Below are 18,602 nucleotides of genomic sequence, written 5' to 3' on the forward strand. Positions count from 1 at the left end.
TGAGAAAGGAGGAATTGTGATAGGGAAAGCTTCAGGGAATTGGTAGGATTTTAAGGAAAATTTTAAGGGTAGACAAAATATTCTACATAAATGGAATGGCACAAAGTCATGGGAGCAGGAAAGCAAAAAAATATATTCTAGGGATACTAAACAGCTTTCTCTTCGCTTCTTAAGCTCAAGGGTGATATATATTCACATTTGCTTTCTCAACATGACAAAAATACAGTAGCTAGATGTTAAATTCATATCTGTCAAATAAACAAATGAGTGAATGATCTATTTATCTGGCACAGAACATTCATGTGCAGATCTTTTAAGAGCTATGAGTAGTACTGTAGGCTGTAGTGGAGGAGATGAAGTGAAATGCAAAGAGGTTTAAATGAGATTATTCTTGAGGCAGTAGGAAGTAAATTTTGAGAATAGGCAGAGGCTGGTAGACCAGTTAGGATACTTAATGTGGAAGATGAGATGAGAGGGGATCCCTGTGTGGCTCAGTGGTTTAGCGCCTGCCTTCGGCCCAGGGCGTGATCCTGGAGTCCCAGGATCGAGTCCCACATCGGGCTCCCCTGGGGGAGCTTGCTTCTCCCTCTGCCTGTGTCTCTGCCTCTCTCTCTCTCTCTCTCTCTCTCTCTCTCTGTGTGTGTGTGTGTGTGTGTCTCATGAATAAATGAATGAAATTTAAAAAAAAAAGAAGATGGCAAGAGGAGAGATACCACAAGACTAAGACAATGGAATGGGAATAGACACGAAAGGGTGGAGGTCCATCATTGTGAAAGCATGATGAACAGACCCCAGTCACCAAGGGATTTTGATGGGCTAGTGGTGGTGGTGGGGTGGGTAAGACGGGAAAGGAGGGAAAAAGAAAGAAGAGTCAAAGAAGAAGCTGGAAATTCTCATATCTTGTGATTAGTAGAATAGTGGTGCCTCCGAAAGAAAAAGAACAAGTTAGAAGAGGCTGATTTTGGAGGGAATATGAACTACATTTTAGATTAAATTGGTGGTAGAGCCTCCCACCCTCAGGAAAATTCATCATATATTAAAGTGGAAGAGTAGAGAAAATGTGGTCATGTCTGGAAGGACAGATGCAGAATTCACCCATATATAAATAATCACTGAAGCTATGAAAATGGATGACATAATTAAGAAATAAGGAATCCACAGGAAAAACTAGAAGGTTGGAAGTCTCTTTGAAAGGAGAGAGTACATTATAGGGCTACTTCTAATGTATTCTGGTGTTGTCTGTTTTTTTTTTTGTTTTGTTTTGTTTTGTTTTTTTTTTGTGGTTTAGATTTTATTTCATCATCATAAACTGAACTCTGCAATCCAGCTAGACCTGGGGAAAGGAACCACGGAGCCCGCAGAACTGCAGTGAGAGTGTGGAGACTGGGCTATTTCAAGCAGGTGGGGGTGGAAGGGCACTCTCCTGAGCTAAAGGAACGGTCTGGAAGTTCAGATAAAACAGGAGTTAGATTCATCAGATCTGTCCACAGTCGGCGATGGTGATCTTCTTGCTGGTCTTGCCATTCCTGGATCCCAAGCGCTCCATGGCTTCAATGTATACTTGTCTTGTTCTTGAGAGATGAGGTTAAGTAACTCTCCAGAAACAGAAGATCCTATGCTTTCCCTAAGAGATTTTTTTCTCCACTGAATTTTGGATCTTGACCAGGATAGCAATAAGCTGGATGTTCCCAGGACATTTTTATCCCACCTGGCTAAAACAGAGTCTATCCTAAATACATGTGTCTGTTTTCTTAATTTTCAACTCCCTAGAGAAGTAAATCCTTGGGCAATTCTGTTCAGGCTAGCTTGAAGTGCTTATGCTTTAATGCAAAACTCTTTTACATCCATTTATTAAAAGACTAAGCAACTTAGACTGGGAAGTGGGTGGGTGAAGTAGACAGAGATTTGCTCCTGAGCCCCAGATGCTTCAGCTGAGTTTTTCACAATACCCCACTTTTTTTTGTTTTGTTTTGATCCAGAGATCTCAAAGCTCTAAACAAGCCTTGATCCTCTCTGACCCCGTGAGTCATTTTCTACTTCCATTTTCCTCAATGGGGGTAGGGATGGTGGGATGCCATGTTTGGAGATGGGTGCTTGGTGGGTGAGTGGGGGAGGTGTGGGAACAGTAGTGCCAATCGAGGTGCCCCTTCTCAAACACACCGTGGGGCTAGGGGCAGGCTTCAAGGTGGTTTTATGTAGTTTAGTTTCAGTTTATCCTTCAGAGGTTGCTTTATGACTGAAGAGATTCATATAAAAAATCTGAGCTGGAGAAACTGAGAACAAATGAAGCCATAAAAGATGTCGATAAAAATCCCTGACAACTCAGAATAGTCTTTGGAGACTCTCTGAAGAATCTCAGGGCAATCTAGAAGGCTAACTAAGTCTCATAGCCCCCAGTGGGGAGCAGGGCTGGACAAAGGCAGCACCAAAATTAGAAGGGAGCACCGAGAGAATTCCCTTCTCTCCTTCTCTCAAAGGGTTCTGGTGATCAAACATCCAGGTTGAAGACTGAATGAAGACTGAGAGGGAAAAGGGGAATGGATAATGGGAAATATTGATATTTTGTAAGTGCCCTTTTCATTAGGGAGTGTTTGAGAACCTGGGGGCAGGATAAGTGATAAGGAATCATAATTGGAGAACATGAAGAATGGAAGCTCAGGAACATGAAAATAGGGGCTACTACTCATAAGGGTGGTATGAAGAATGGGTCTAGATAGGGGTGAAGGCACCTGGCCTCAGAGGACGGCCACCAGATGGTGAGCAGATCTGCACTGGGGGCTTACAAAGCTAAGGATCTGTATTTGGAAGCAGAACAGGAGTTCTGGATGGGGGAACTGTGTGGGAATAGGGAAAAGGGATCAGAGGGGTAGTGAGGTTGGATGGTGATATGGGACAGTACCTCAACTGAGGCAAGTGGTTAGAAAGCCCCTCCCCACCCCAAACCAGCAATTCTTCTGTTGCTTTGTTCCAAATGAATTGGTGTATTGGCCATAAAGAAATCTTATGAGCTGATGTGACTTAAAGGTCAAAGAGAGGGAAGTGATGAGGGGAATGTGAGGGGAAGCTAGAAAGACAGCCGGTTTCCATAGTGATGGCCCAAATCTTCATTTCTGTTCTCCTGATTTCTGCAGCAGGTCAGGAGTAGCTGTAAGGGAGAACTGCTACCTTTTCATCTCCTTAAAAGAATCAAGATCTGGGTTGGGCCAGAGAGGTTGGTGAGAGCCTCCCATCAGGGGTCTTGGGTCGGAGTAGAGTCTCTAGTTCTATGATTAGGTTATCTCTTCTGATATCTCTAATTACATTTAAGAAGTATGTGGATGGAAAGATGCCGCAGAAGCAAGAGACTGTTCTTACCAGTGGAGTGGTCTGGGGTTTCAGGGAGTCCTTCAAGAAGTGCCTTCCTGATCTGCATAAAGCCTGATGGGCCTCTCCTCTGACACTAGCAACTAAGTTTGGGTAGCTACCGTCCAATGTTCCTTCCTGAAATTGCCCTTGCAGCAGTAGAGACCTATTTCTGAGTCTCTCCAGCTCTTCAGGGAGCCTCACAACAGTCTGGCTGCTGTTGGGCCCTGGGCATTTAATCATGGGAAAAGAAGTTGATGACAGTAGGTGGGTGGGAAAGGCCACCGAAGAAGCTGTTGCTTCTATGGCTCAAGTTTCATATGTGTAACACCTGGATATTGTAAAACTCCTGGCTGCACAACATTGCTCACTTTCCCTTGGAGATAATGAGATAACTTGAGTGACTTACTGAAAGACACTTAGCATGTCAAGGATTCAAACCTGCCTTCTTTACCAGAATACCTTGACTTTTGTTCCCATCATACCCCCTTTATAATCAGCTCTGAGTTGAAGTGGGTGCCCAAGTCCCCAGTATAATGAGATCATGTCTTAGGCACAGAAGCTTCCGTGTGCTCCCCATCCTTCCACTTGCCTGACTTGTTTAGGGACTTCAGAGTAAGGCAGCTGTCAAAGCTGGCTCCTTCATCCTCAGGAATTTGGATTTCAAACATTGTTCAGATGTTTGCTAAAAAAACATCTGTCTCCTGCTTGTCCGTCCTGTACTCAGTTTTTCTTAGTCACCATATCCTTAGCACCTAACTTAGCTCCTGACTTACAGGATCCCTGAGAAGGTACCTCCTTCAGTAGTAGCACCAACTGTGAGGCAATAAGGCAATGCCTCTTGTGCAGAAATTTCCTCATACCTTCTCTACTCCCTACGACCCTGCCCCCATTCTGGTTCTACTGGTATCCTGGTGGCCCAGAGTTCTCTCTCTCTCCTATGTCCCCCAATGCCTGTTTCTTTTCTGCTGGTATACTGTAGCGCCTGCACCTTTTCCTGTGTCTCCTGTACTGTCTCCCTACAATATCCTCAGCCCTGCTTAGGCTCCTTTTCTCTCTCCACCCCTCTTCCATCATCAAATATTGATGGAGTCCCTATTATGTACCATGTCTTCTGGTTGGTTCTAAGGGCACAAAGGCTCTAAGTGATTTGAGGAAGCAGGAAGTACTCCAGCAATTTTGATATAGTGTAACAAGTGAAGCCCCTAGGCTTTCTTCCAGCATCCTCTTTTGTCAGTTACAAGTTGGATTGACTCACATCCCTTAGTAGTACATTCCAATGCTTCACAATTCCTACAGATGGTAAATTCTTCCCAATGCCCAGCCTCAGTTATTCTGTAGGTAAGATCATTCCCTGGGCTTCCAATTACTCACTTATACATTTTTTTTTAATGAGCATCATAATACCAATGCCTACTTTTCCCATCCCCATACAGATCTTTATAAAGACTGGTTGAAATAAGGGCAGTATAAGTTCTCTAGATAAGTTTTGTGAATGTTAGTGATTCCCTCTTAACTTCTCAGTAGAAAGATAGCCTTTTCTCCCTACAAATAGTACAACTCAAAGATAATTTTAAATAATTATGAGGTGTATCTTTTCTATTTACTCACTTGCAAATGGCAATTCTTTGACCTTTGTTGCCAGTGAGACCCATGTCTCTTTAAAAAATTTCCTTGAAGAAATCAAATTCTTTTCAATGTAATAATAGGCATTGAAGGCAGACTTTAAAAAGGAAGTCCACTATCATTACCTTGATCTGAGGACATATATAATAGAAGAAATCCTCCCCAGTCACAACGGAATTCCTTGCATTTCATTGGAGACCAGGGTATTGCTATGATGGCTGGGGAAGAGCCCAAGGAATACATGGGTGCTATAAAACTTGATCCCAGATGATGGACTTCCAAAAAGAAATTAAGAGCCAGTCTAGGCTGCCCTGAGTCAGAAAATATCATCAAGCTCTGCTCCTATTACTGACTTAAGAGCAGCTGCTGGATTCACCATCACCTACAGAGGGTGGAGGCAGACATCAGGGGCAGAAGCTGATCAGGGGCAGAGAGCTTCCCTGGATCCTAGGATGGGAAGCCAACTTCTTCTCAGCTCATTGGAGCCCTTGCTGTCTGGGCTTATCCTTATGGATAGGTTGCAATGGGGTATCACTCTGGTGCTTTCCCATTGGATGGATCGGTGTAACCTGTTTCAGGCAACTGCCTGACTTCTACAAGATTTCCTTTCTCCTCTATCTACCTCCAGACTGACCCAAAGAAATGTTTTTGATTTTCCAATATCCGTTCTCAGCACTCCCTCTCCCCCAACACACACCCCATAATCCTGTCAGGAATTTCTTCCATTTGACTAGCTTGAGGCTCATCCTTTATTTACAGGCAAGTCTACTTCATAGCCTACGCCTGGTAAAAATGTTTGCACATTGCACCGGTGTTTTGTTGTGTAGCCCCTTCTCTTAGCCAAAGCTATATGCTTCGCCCCCCACCCCCCACCCCGCCCCAACACACACACTTTTGGTCTGTGTCTTCCATGCCTCTGACTTTAGGCAGAGTCGTTTCTTTGCTTCTCTGGCCTCTTTTAATAGCCACCACAATTTTCTTCTTGGGAATGTTTCCAATTTTAATGGCTGGTAGGTTCTTTTCACAGTTGTTTTCATTCTCTACTAGTTCAGCTCATCCCTTTTCTCCCCCCCATCCCCTTCCCTTGCGGAAACAAACAAACAAAAAGCACCCATGTATCCCGTAGGACTCTGAGCCTGGGCATTTTTAGGGCTCTCCTTTCCTCATCGTTGGCCTGGTTCTTTCATGCTAGCTGCAGAGCAAGGGGATCCACATATGGCACCCACAGAGTGGACCCTGGTGAGTCAAGCCGAGTGCTTGAGCTCAAAGGCACAACAGAAATCCATCTGTAATGCGGCTGTTTTTCTTTCAAATCCTTAAGAACATAGTGACCTATGGTATGGTAGAAAAGTGAAATGTGGGGTAGAGGGTTGGGGCTGAGAGGTGGTTCCAAATTTTATTTCTTACTTCGGGAGGCCCATTTTTTCAGCATTTCCTCAGCCTAGAGTGGGCTTGGATCTTAGTCATATTTAGATAGTAGCACCAGCTTGCTTGTTATGGCCTCTGCCTCCACTGTGATTTTTTGTTGTGGTGGTGGAATATACATGACCATGCTAACCATTTTTAGATATCCAGTTCACTGGCATGGAGTACATTCACACTGTTGTGCAACTGTCCTCACCATCCATCTCCAGAATGTTCTTATCTTCCTAAATTCAAACTCTGTCCCTCTAAAACAGTAACTCCCCATTCCTCCGTTGCCCCCAGCCCTGGCATACTATCACTATAATTTTACTTTGTTTCTTAAAGCACCTTTCTGACAGAGGCTCCATTTCTTCCATGAAATACCAGCAACTCAGACTGAATTTTAAGACCCTTCTCTACTGGCACTGACAGACTTACTCCAACGAGCTCCTATCATTTCTTGTCCCAGAATCCTGCTCTGAGAGGTGAATCTGGGCTTATGCCCTTTTGTGGATATCCTTCTTTCCCACCTGATCCTCCACATGTGTTGACCGTCTTTCCCTCAGTTCAGTGGGCCCTTACCTTCATATTGTTCATAATGCCCTTGTTTTAAGACAACTGCCTGGATGTCCTAAGATGGCTCAGGCTCCATGATAGGACTCCTCTTTGCAATCTCCATAGTTTTCTGCCTGGTTGCTTTTACCGTGTCTTGGTTCCTTCTGAGACTGGAGGCCACCTCAAGGCAGGAGGTGAAATCCATTCTGGGTTCATATACTCTGTTCTAGGTCTTCAACACTCACAACGTGGTCTGGGTTCTAGGGCATCAGCCTCACTCCAGAGCTTGCTAAAAATGCAGAATCTCAGGTTCCATCCCAGACCTACTGAGTCAGAATCCTCATTTTTAACAAGATCCAAAGATTGCTGACATGCACATAAAGTGAGAGAAGCACTACTGGAGGAGGGGTGATGAATAATTTATATTGTAGCAGCTGGAGGTGAAGCTGCAAGGGCGGGCTCAGCTGCTGGCTTGTGACCACTAACTGCGGGTACTGCCCTGCTGGCTGGACACCCAGCGGGCCTGCTGCCTGCAGCTCTGGGAGCACAGGACTCCCCACACCTGCTGGGAGGAGCAGCTAGCGCTGCCGCTGCTGCTGGAGGCCCTGCGGGAGCTGAGCCAGGAGGCAGAGCCAGCCCCCAAGGCTGAAGGGTCTCCACGCAGCTGGAGATCCAGCAGCATAGGCTCCTGGCCTTCTTGGAGTACCTGCTCACCGGCCACCTGCCTCTCACCTACCACGTGCTGGTCACCCACCACGACTCCTTCCGGCAGCAGCGGCAGCTCACGCTGGCCATGCACACCTTTATGCTCCACTGGACTCACAAGGTGAGAGGCGACCCTGGGAGGGGGGGAGTGTCAGCAGGAGTCCAGTCTCCCCAACATCTGCTGGCAGAGGCACAGGAGGTCTAAGTAGCGCTTGGATGTGAACCCTTGTCTTTCTGCTTGTGACTGTGTTAACGGTTGTCTTAGGCTCGTCAAGTGTAAATCACAGGTAGCCCTTCCTCCCAGGCCTTCATCCCTGTTGCCCTGCTTCAGGTCAACAGGTTCCAGGGCCAAGTGTCATTATGGCATCTCTCACTGCATCAACTTCCAGCATTTTTTTTTTAAGATTTTATTTATTTATTCATGAGAGACACAGAGAGGCAGAGACACAGGCAGAGGGAGAAGCAGGCTCCATGCAGGGAGCCCAATGTAGGACTCGATCCCTGGTCTCCTGGATCGCGTCCTGGGCTGAAGGCAGCGCTAAACCACTGAGCCACCGGGGCTGCCCTCAACTTCCAGAGTTGACTGGATAGGAGTCCCTACCTCCCTCTCCCTTTCATGTCTGTCCCACTTATAGCAGATTATTGGAGAAAACAAAAATCGGGAAGTATTTTTCTTTGGTTAAAAATGCTTTCTTTGGTTAGACAGGAGCAGTCTTCCCTGCCAAGCCTCCAAACAACCTCCCTTGTTTTTGTTTCTTTGTTTTGCTTTTTAAAATTAATTAATTTACTTTAGAGAACAAGTGAGGGAGTAGGCAGAAAGGCAGACAATCAATCCCAGACTCGACTTGAATCCAAACCTTAAGACTACATTTTACAATAGGACATTCTAAATGAGCTTGTTTTTAATAGCTGTTTAATTCTTGAAATCTTAAAATCAAAGTATCTTAAGCAGAGTAAGCATGGCAGATAAAGCGAAGACAAAAAGACTATCACAACCATTAAGAAGGATAGGACCCACATGGTTGGGCGGATACGTAAATCAAAAATTCTTAAGATTGACAGAATGGTAGAAAAGTAGAAGTGTGTGTATGTGTGTGTGCGTGTGTTTTAATATTTATTTATTTATTCATGAGAGACACACAGAGAGAAGCAGAGACACAGGCAGAGGGAGAAGCAGGCTTCCCCAGAGGAGCCTGATGTAGGACTCGATCCCAGGACCCGGGATCATGACCTGAGCCAAAGGCAGACACTCAACCACTGAGCCAGCCACCCAGGGGTCCCAATGTAGAAGATATATTTAGAGTATAAAGCATTGCCAGATGATTTTATATATATTGTTTTTGCATATTTTAAAATTTTCAAGTAATCATGCAATCTCAAAATTTCTCATACTACAGGTTGAGATAACATGAAAGTGGGCTGTATTTTGTATTGAGGCTTTGGAGATATATCCAGAATAATTTCAGTGGTGGTGATGGAAAATGTGAGACAACAGAAGCTTTACTAGATGGTGTCATACTGTCAAAATATAAGCAAGTAAGCCACATACCTTTTTACACCTTGTCATTTAAATATAAGCACAATATGAAACTCTATGAAATTACTTTGAGTACTTGCTTAGTAAGTAAATACAGTTGGTAGAGTATCAAGTACAAACCTGTAAAAGTAAATGTCAGTATATGAACCCTCAGAATCTGCCTAAATTCAAGAAGAGATTCTCTCTCTCCCTGATAATCCTCCAAAATTATTTTTATTAGAGTTTTTTATTTAAGTAAAACAAATATATTGAGATGGTTTATTTTAATTGAAGAATAACTGACATACAATATTGTATTGGTTTCAGTATTGGTTTCAATATTGTATTGGTTACTGTATTGTACAACAGTAAATCAGTATTTATATACATCACCATAATAAGCCAAGTGACCCTCTATCACTCTACAGATCTGTTACAATATGATGGCTCTAATCCCTCTACTGCATATTACATCCCCCAATCATCTTTATTTTATAACTGGATGATTGTATTTCTAATCCCCTTCAGCTATTTCATCCATCCCCCTTTTTTTGAAAGTTTTGATATAAATTGACAGTGAGTCCAAGCCTTTTCTCTCTTGGCACTGACATACAGCTATGCTTTACTAATTTGGGAAGATATGGCAGGCATTTTGAGAGCTGAGCTCAGTAACAGGTACCATGTCACCAGCTCATGTGTTGATGAAATAGTTGAAATCAGGGTCATGTTTCTCCTTAAGAAATAAATTTAAGGGGATCCCTGGGTGGCTCAGCAGTTTGGCGCCTGCCTTTGGCCCGGGCACAATCCTGGGGTCCCGTGATTGAGTCCTGCGTCGGGCTCCCGGCGTGGAGCCTGCTTCTCCCTCTGCCTGTGTCTCTCTCTCTCTGTCTATCATTAATAGATAAATAAAATCTTCATTAAAAAAAGAAATAAATTTAAGGGCACCTGATGGCTTATTTGGTTAAGTGTCTGCCTTTGGCTCAGGTCATGATCCCAGGGTCCTGTGATCGAGGTCCGGGTTGGGCTTCCCGCTCAATGGGGAGTCTGCCTCTTTCCTACTCCCTGCTCAAGGTCTCTTTCTCTTTCTCTCTCAAATAAAATCTTAAAAAAAAATTTCCATCTGTTTAGGGTGGTTTTAGTTAGACCAATAGGTCCCTGACGGCTTTTCAGTATTAGTCATCTTTATACTCTTACTGCCCATCCTAAAAAGAACTAAAAAATTTTGAACTGATAAGCAATTATTGGACAGTGACAGAAATTGTAATTTCTTTTTTGTAGTTGGTACAACAATCTAGGTAAAGAAATAAGAAAATGAAGATTTCCTTTGATATCGAATAGACTCCAAAGAAGCATATTTTGGGGTTTTGAGTCAAACTGATGCTGTAAAATACAAGAAAATGCTTTGGTATCAGGAATATTTTCTTAATAGATGAAAAATATTGAGTCTCAAAGTGAATCTCAGACAACTTCTAAAAGCAATGTCTATTAGGTACATAGGGAAAAAATTGTATGTGGTAGGCAGAAGAATAGTCCCCCCAAAGCTGTCTATATCCAAATTCCTAGAAACTGTAAGTTACCTTCCATGGCAAAAGAGAATTACGACTGCAAATGGAATTAAGGTTTCTAATCAGCTGACCTTAAAATCAGGATATAACCCGGGTTGTTTGGGTGGGTCCAGTTTATATAAGGGTCCTTAAATGTGGAAGGAAGCAGGAGAGGTCAGAATGATACTTCTTGGCTTTGAGGATGGAGGAAAGGGGAAGATGAGACAAGGAATTCAGGCAGTCTCTAGAAACTGGAAAGGACAAGGAAACAGATCTCCCCTTGAGCCTCCAGAAGAAATCCATCCCTGCTGATACCTATTTTAAGCCAGGGAGACCCATGTCAGATTTCTGACCTATAGAAATTTAAGATAATAAATTTGTGTTGTGTTAAACCACTAAGCTTGTGGTGATGTTATGACAGCAATAGAAAATTAATCTGCAACTCTGTTTTTTGAAATAGGGATTCTTAAAACTTATTAGGTCATTTAATGATTTGTATCTCTAAATGTGTTTACAGTTATCACTGCATATTGATCGCTCAACATTTTGATGATGTATGGAATTCAGAAGCATGCGACAGAATGCGTGATAATTATAAAGACTTTTGTGAGTTTACTTTTCTTCTAATTGAAGTATAATTGACACATATTATATTAGTTTCAGGTATACAACATAGTGATTCCATAAGTCTGTTCACTGTGGTGTGCCCACTATAGGTGTAGCTACCATCTATCACCATGTAGTGCTGTTACAGTACTGTTGACTATATATCCCTGTGCTGTGCCTTTCATCCCCGTTACTTTATTCCATAACTTTTTTCCTGTATTCCCACTCTGCTTCATCATTTTACCCTTCCCCCATCACTCTCCCTTCTGGCAAATATCAGTTTGTTTTCTGTATTTATGGGTCAGTTTCTGCTTTCTCTTTGTTTATTCCTTTGTTTTTTTTTTTTTTTTTAGGTTCTACATACATGTGAAATCCTATGGTGTTTGTCTTTAACTTATTTCACTTAGCATAATACCTTCTAGACCCATTCATATTGTTGTAAATGGCAAGATCTGTTTTCTTTATGGCTAACATTCCATTGTGTATATACCACATCTTCTGTATCTATTCATCTATCAGTGGACACTTGGGTTGCTTCCATATCTTGGCTATAAACATAGGGTTGCATACATCTTTTCAAATTAGTGTTTTTTATTTCTTTAGGTTAATACCCCATTGCGGAATTACTGGATCATATGGTAATTAGATTTTTAATTTTTTGAGGAACATTCATACTGTTTTCCAAAGTTGGCTGTACTAATTACATTCCTACCAATGCTGCATAAAGGTTCCCTTTTCTATCCATTCTCATCAACACTTGTTGTTTCTTGTCTTTTTGATTTTATCTTTCTAACAGGTGTGAAATGATATCTCATTGTGGTTTTCATTTGCATTTCCCGATGTTTAGTGATGGTAAGCATCTTTTCATGCATCTGTTGGGTATTTGTTTGTCTTCTTTGGAAAAATGTCTACTTAGGTACTTTGACCATTTTTTAACTGGATTATTTGGATTTTTTTTTGTGTGTGTGTGTGTCGAGTTATATAAGTTCTTTATATATTTTGATACTAACCCTGTATTGGATATGTGATTTGCAAATATCTTCTCCCATTCAGTAGGTTATCTTTTAGTTTTGTTGATGATTTTCTTCACTGTGCAAAAGCTTTTTATTTTGGTGTGATCCTAATAATTTATTTTTGCTTTTGTTTCTCTTGTGTTAGGAGACATATTGAAAAAAATGTTGCTATGGACAATGTCAAAGAAATTACTGTCTATGTTCTTTTCTGGCATTGTGTGGTTTCAGGTCTCACCTTTAGGCCTTTAATCCATTCAGAGTTTGGGCTTGTGCGTGGTGTAAGAAAGTGGTCTAGTTTCATTCTTTTGCATGTAGCTGCCCAGTCTTCCAGTACCATTTATTGAAGAGACTTCTTTATTACATTTTCTTGCATTGTTTGTCATAGATTACTTGACCATATATGTGTGTGGGTTTATTTCTGGGCCCTCTATTCTGTTCCACTGATCTGTGTCTATTTTGTGCCAGTAATATAGTGTTTTATTACACTAGCACATCTTGAAATCTGGGATTTGGGATTTCAAATCCAACTTTGTTCTTTCTCACAATTTCTTTGGCTCTTTGAGGTCTTTTCTGGTTCCACAAAAATGTTAGGATTATTTGCCCTAGAACATTCTATGAAAAATGTTGTTGGTATTTTGATAGATATTACATTGTATCTGTAGATTGCTTTGTGTAGTAGGCATTTTACCAGTATTCTTCCAATCCATGAGCATTGACTATCTTTCCATTTTCTTGTGTAATCTTCAATTTCTTTCATCAGAGTTTTACAGTTTTCAGAGCATAGGTTCTTTTGTCTCCTTGGTTAAGTTTATTCCTGGGTATTTTGTTATGTTTGGCAAAACTGTAAATGAAATTGTTTTTAATTTATTTTTCTGCTACTTCATTATTAGTGTATAGAAACATAGCTGACTTTTGTGTATTAACTTTGTATCCTATAATTTTACTGACTTCATTTATTCTAATACTTTTTGGTGGAGTCTTTAGGGTTTTCTTTGTATAGTATCATATCACCTACCAATACTGGCATTTTAACTTCTTCCTTAGCAATATGGGTTTCTTTTATTTCTTTTTCTTGTCTGATTGCTGCGGCTAAGACTTACAGTACTATGTTGAATAAAAGTGGATGACAGTGGATATGCTTATCTTGCTCCTGATTCAAGAGCAAAAGCTCCCAGGTTTTCACCACTGGGTATAAGCTGTGAATTCTTCAGGTATGGCCTTTATTATGTTGAGGTATGTTCCCTCTAAACTCTTTGGTTTTTATCATGAACAGATATTGAATTTTGTCAAATGCTTTTTCTGAATCTATTGAGATCATATGGTTTTTACCCTCCCTATTATAAACGTGTGAGTGATTTGCAAATATTGAACTATTCACGTATCTGCAGAATCAATTCCACTTGATTGTGGTGAATAATCCTTTTAATGTATTGTTGAAAGTGATTTGCTAATATTTTGTTGAGGATTTTTGCATCTATGTGCATCAGGGATATTGGCTTGTAGTTTTCTTTTTGTCTGGTTTTGCTCTCAGGGTAAGTCTGGCTTCATGGAATGTATTTGGAAGCCTTACTTCCTTTTCCGTTTTTTTTTTTTTTTTTTTTTTTGCTAAAGTTTGAGGAGAATAGGTATTAACTCTTTTTTGAGTGTTTGGTAGCATGTGCCTATGAATCCATCTGGTCTCGGACCTTTGTTTATTGGTAGTTTTTGATTATCACTTTCGTTTTGATACTAGCAATTGGTCTATTCAGACTTCTTTTTCTCCCTTAATCAGTTTTGGAAAATTATGTTTCTAGGAATTTGTCCATTCTAGGTTGTCCAGTTTGTTGGCATATGATTTTTCATTAATACTCTTAAAATCCTTTGTATTTCTGTGATGCCAGTTGTTACTTCTTTTTAATTTCTGATTTTATTTGGTTCCTCTCTCATTTTTTTCTTGGTGAGTCTGGGTAAAGGTTTATCAATTTCATTCATCTTTTCAAAGATCCAGTTCTTGGTTTCCTTGATCATCTTTTTTCTTTAGTCTCTATTTTATTTACTCCAGATTTGGTCTTCATTATATCCTTCTTCCTACATTGGGTTTTGTTCTTTTTCTAGTTTCTTTGGGTATAAGGTTAGATTGTTTGAGATTTTTCTTGTTGCTTGAGGTAGGTTTATATTGCCATAAATTTACCTGTTATAGAACTGCTTCTACTGTGTCCCAAGGATTTTGGACCATTGTGTTTTCATTTTCATTTGTCTCCATATATATATATTTTTTCTTTGTTGACCCATTGGTTTTATAGTAGCATGTTGTTTAGCCTCCATGTATTTGTGTTTTTTCCAGTTTTTTTCTTGTGATTGATTTCTAGTTTCATATTGTTGTGGTTGGAAAAGGTACATAATATGATCAGTCTTAAATTTATTGAGACTTCTTTTGTCTCTTAATGTGATCTCTTCTAGAGAATGCTCCATGTGTGCTTGAAAAGAATGTAGATTCTGCTACTTTTGGATGGAATATTCTGTATATCTGTGTTGATGTCCATTTTGTCAAATGTGTCATTCAGTTTCCTTTATGACTTTCTGCCTGGTTCATGTATCCACTGATGTAAGTAAGGTATTAAAGTTCCCTATCATTATTGTATTGCCATCAATTTCTCCCTTTATCTGGTTATGTTTACTTTATATATTTTTTCCTTAGCATTTTTAAAAGTTTTTATTTAAGTAATCTCAGCACCCAATGTGGTGCTCAAATTCATGACCCTGAGATCAAGACTCACATATTCTTCCTACTGAGCCAGTCCGGCACCTCTGCTTTATGTATTTAGGTGCTCCTGTGTTGGGTGCATAGATGTTCACAATTGTTATATCCTGTTATTGGATTGGTACTTTTATCATTGTTCTTCTTTGATTCTTGTTACAGTCTTTGTTTTAAAGTTTTTTTTGTTTTGTTTTGATGTATGTACTGTTACATACATCCAGTTTTCTTTTTGCTTCCATTTGTTTTTCTATCCATTCACTTTCAGTCTGTAATGTGTCTTTAGGCCTGAAGTAAGTCTCTTACTGGCAGCATATACATGGTCTTGTTTTTTAAATCCATTCTACAACCCCTATGTCTTTTGAGTGGAACATTTTAGACCATTTACATTTAAAGTAAATATTGACAGCTACATACTTACTGCCATGTTGTTAACTGTTTTCTGGTTGTTTTTATAGTTCTTCACCATTCCTTCCCTTGCTCTTTTTCCATCTGCTGAAAAATCAGCTGATATAGCCTTATGGAGTTTCTCTCGTACAGAACTTTTTGCTTCATTTTCGCTGTTTTTACAATTATTCTTTTTCAGCCTTTGACATTTTTAATTATATGTTGTGGTGTGGACCTTCTTGAGTTCATCTTATTAAGGAGTTGGGCTCTATATGCTTCATGAATCTGAATGTCTATCTCCTTCTGTATGTTAAGGAAGTTTCCAGCTGTAATTCTTCAAATAAATTTTCTGCCACCTTCTCTCTTTATTCTTCTGGGAGCCCTATCATATGAATGTTTGTTCATTTGATGTTGTCCAACCGATCCCTTATCTTCATTTTTTTTTAAGATTTTATTTATTTATTCATGAGAGACACAGAGGCAGAGATGCACAGGCAAAGGGAGAAGCAGGCTCCCTGCAGGGAGCCCAATGTGGGACTCGATCCCAGGACCCTGGGATCATGCCCTGAGCCGAAGGCAGATGTTCAACTGCTGAGCCACCCAGTTGTCCCCGATCTTCATTTTTTTTTTTTTTAATTCTTTTATTTTTGGGTGGCGCCTGGCTGGCTCAGTTGATGGAGCATGTAACTCTTGATCTCAGGGTTATGAGTTCAAGCCTCATGTTGGGCACAACATGGGACTTTAAGAAAAATAAAAATTTAAGAAAAATAAATAAAAATTGAAATAAAATAATCTTTATTTTTACTGTTCAGCTTGGGTCCTTTCCATTACCCCATCTTTCAGATCATTCTTCTGTATCCATTAATCTTGTGATTTCAGCTGTATTCTTCAACTCTGGTTCTTTATATTTTCCAGGTCTTTGTGAAGTTCTTACTGAGTTCTACTCTTCTCTCCAGCCCATTGCCCATCTTTACAATCATTCAAAATTTTTCATTTAAAGAATGAAGAAAAGAAATGCCTTCATTTAAAGGCAAGTTGCATATCTCCATTTCATTAATTTCTTTTTATGTAGTTTTGTCTTGTTCTTTTCTTTGGGGCACATTCCTGTCTCCCCATTTTGCTTAACACTGTATTTCTATGAATTAGGCAGTTCAGCTACTTCTCCTAAACTTGAAGGAATGGTCTTGGTGTGTGGTTGTCCCCTATGTAAACTGTATATACCTGGTAACTTTTACTAGCTGGGTGGAGTTATGGCTGGCATGGGTTGGGGATTGTAGGGTACCCCATGCTGGGGCTGCCCTGGTGAAATGGTTGGAGATTAGGTGGGTATGGGGCCAGGGGTGGGTCCTGAGGTTTTTTGCAGAGGGTGCCTTGGCAGGAGAGCTGGAGGTTAACTGTGTTCAAGCTGGGGGCTCTCCACACAGGGGATGCTCTGGCTGGTGGGACAGCTAATGCTGAACTGCGTGCCAGCTAGTGTGATTCCTGGGCTCTATGCATAGTGGGTACCCTGAAGCTGAAGTAGATGCAAGCAGTGGGTGGTCCCAGGATTCTCTGCAGAGGGTACCCTTGCAGGATGGCTGGAATTCAAGTGAATATAAGCTGGGGTATTCAGGAATGTGTGGAAGGAAGGTACCCTGGTGGGGGCAGCCATAGCCAAGGTGGGTTGTTGGCTGGGTGGGTCCCTGGGTACTTTGTGTTGGGCACAATTGGGAAGAACAGTTATAGCTGAAATGGGCATGGGCTGGGATTGCCCCAGGGCTCTCTGCATAGATGGTGCCCTCAAAGGACAGCTAGAGTGGGTATAAGCCAGGGTTTCCTGGTAGGGCAGCTGGAGCTGAGAAAAGGCGTCAGCTGGGGGTGCCCTAGAAAGCCATCTGAAGCCAAAGCGGTGCAGGTTTGGAGTGTTCTGAGAGGCTTTGTGCCTGCCTCAGTGTGGTGAGAGAGCTGAAGCTGCAGTGAGCACTGACCACGAGCTGTCCTCATGTGCCCCAGGGTGGGGCTACCCTGGTGGGACAGTGAGAGCTGGTGTGGTTTGGGGGCCTACAGGGATCGTCGCGTTGGTAGGCTGGTTAGGGCGCGGACCCACTCTTCTCTATGCTGTCAAGGTGGTGGGGGAACATAAACTGTGGCACTCACTGGGCCCTCCGACCCAGAGCTTGTTGCAGCAGCTCCCCTGCCAATTAGCAGGGTTCAAGAGCTATTTCCTTTATATTTTGGTTGTTCTTTTAAGCCATAGCTTTTATTTTCTGTGGCCCAGGGTAGACGAATCTGCTCTGGGTACCTCATTACTATCCTCCCCCTGCAGTTTGCAGCATCAGGGGTGGGGGCACCCTTTGTTACCATGGCTCAGTCTCTCCTGCTATTTTCTGTGTGATCTATCTTGTACAGAAGCTGTTCAGTCAGCCCTCAGTATCTCTTCAGGAGGAACTGCCTGTAAATAGGTGTAGATTTGGTGTGCCCAGAGGGGAGGTCAGGATCTTCCTGTGTCACCATCTTGGACTCGAACACTCCCTAGTTGTTTATAAATCTTTATAGGCTAATATATACACAGCTAGGACTACACGGGGCAATATTAGATCCCAAAGTGGATTTAACAAGCTGTGAAGAGCATTTTCTAGATTGAAAATTAACTCAAAGTTTTAAAATAAGGTAAGTAAAAGTGATATGTATATGCATCTATTTTATATTGCTATCCTAAGGGCATGTTAGGGAAGGGGTTTAAATTCCTCTGAATGGAAATGCTATTTATTTATATAAGAAAAGGCTAATTTAGAATACTTCATAGTCACTGATAGGGAAGAGAAATTTAATGCAAAAGATTATAGTCATTTTTGAACCATATAATGGGTAACTACTCATAAGACAGTAATTTAGCAGTGTTTTGGTGCTGCATTTTAACTTTTTTCATCCTGTGTTGTGGTATCCGAAGAGCTGGACTAACCAGTTTCCCCTCAGAGTTCTGATGCCGTGGTGGGTGAGGAAGGTCAGTATAATTTTAACTTCGCAGCTAGAGAAACTTGTATATAAGTTTATTATACTGCATTTTACTGACCACATTAAGAAGAATCTGATACATATATATAAATCAGGGTGATAGAATCAATAATTAGGAATATCTGACCAGGACATTCTTGTCTCTAAATCAGAGTACTGAGGAAGCCACAGGTTTC

The sequence above is a fragment of the Canis lupus genome, chromosome 25 (assembly GCF_048164855.1).
Source record: "Canis lupus baileyi chromosome 25, mCanLup2.hap1, whole genome shotgun sequence".
NCBI classification, from domain to species: Eukaryota; Metazoa; Chordata; class Mammalia; order Carnivora; family Canidae; genus Canis; species Canis lupus.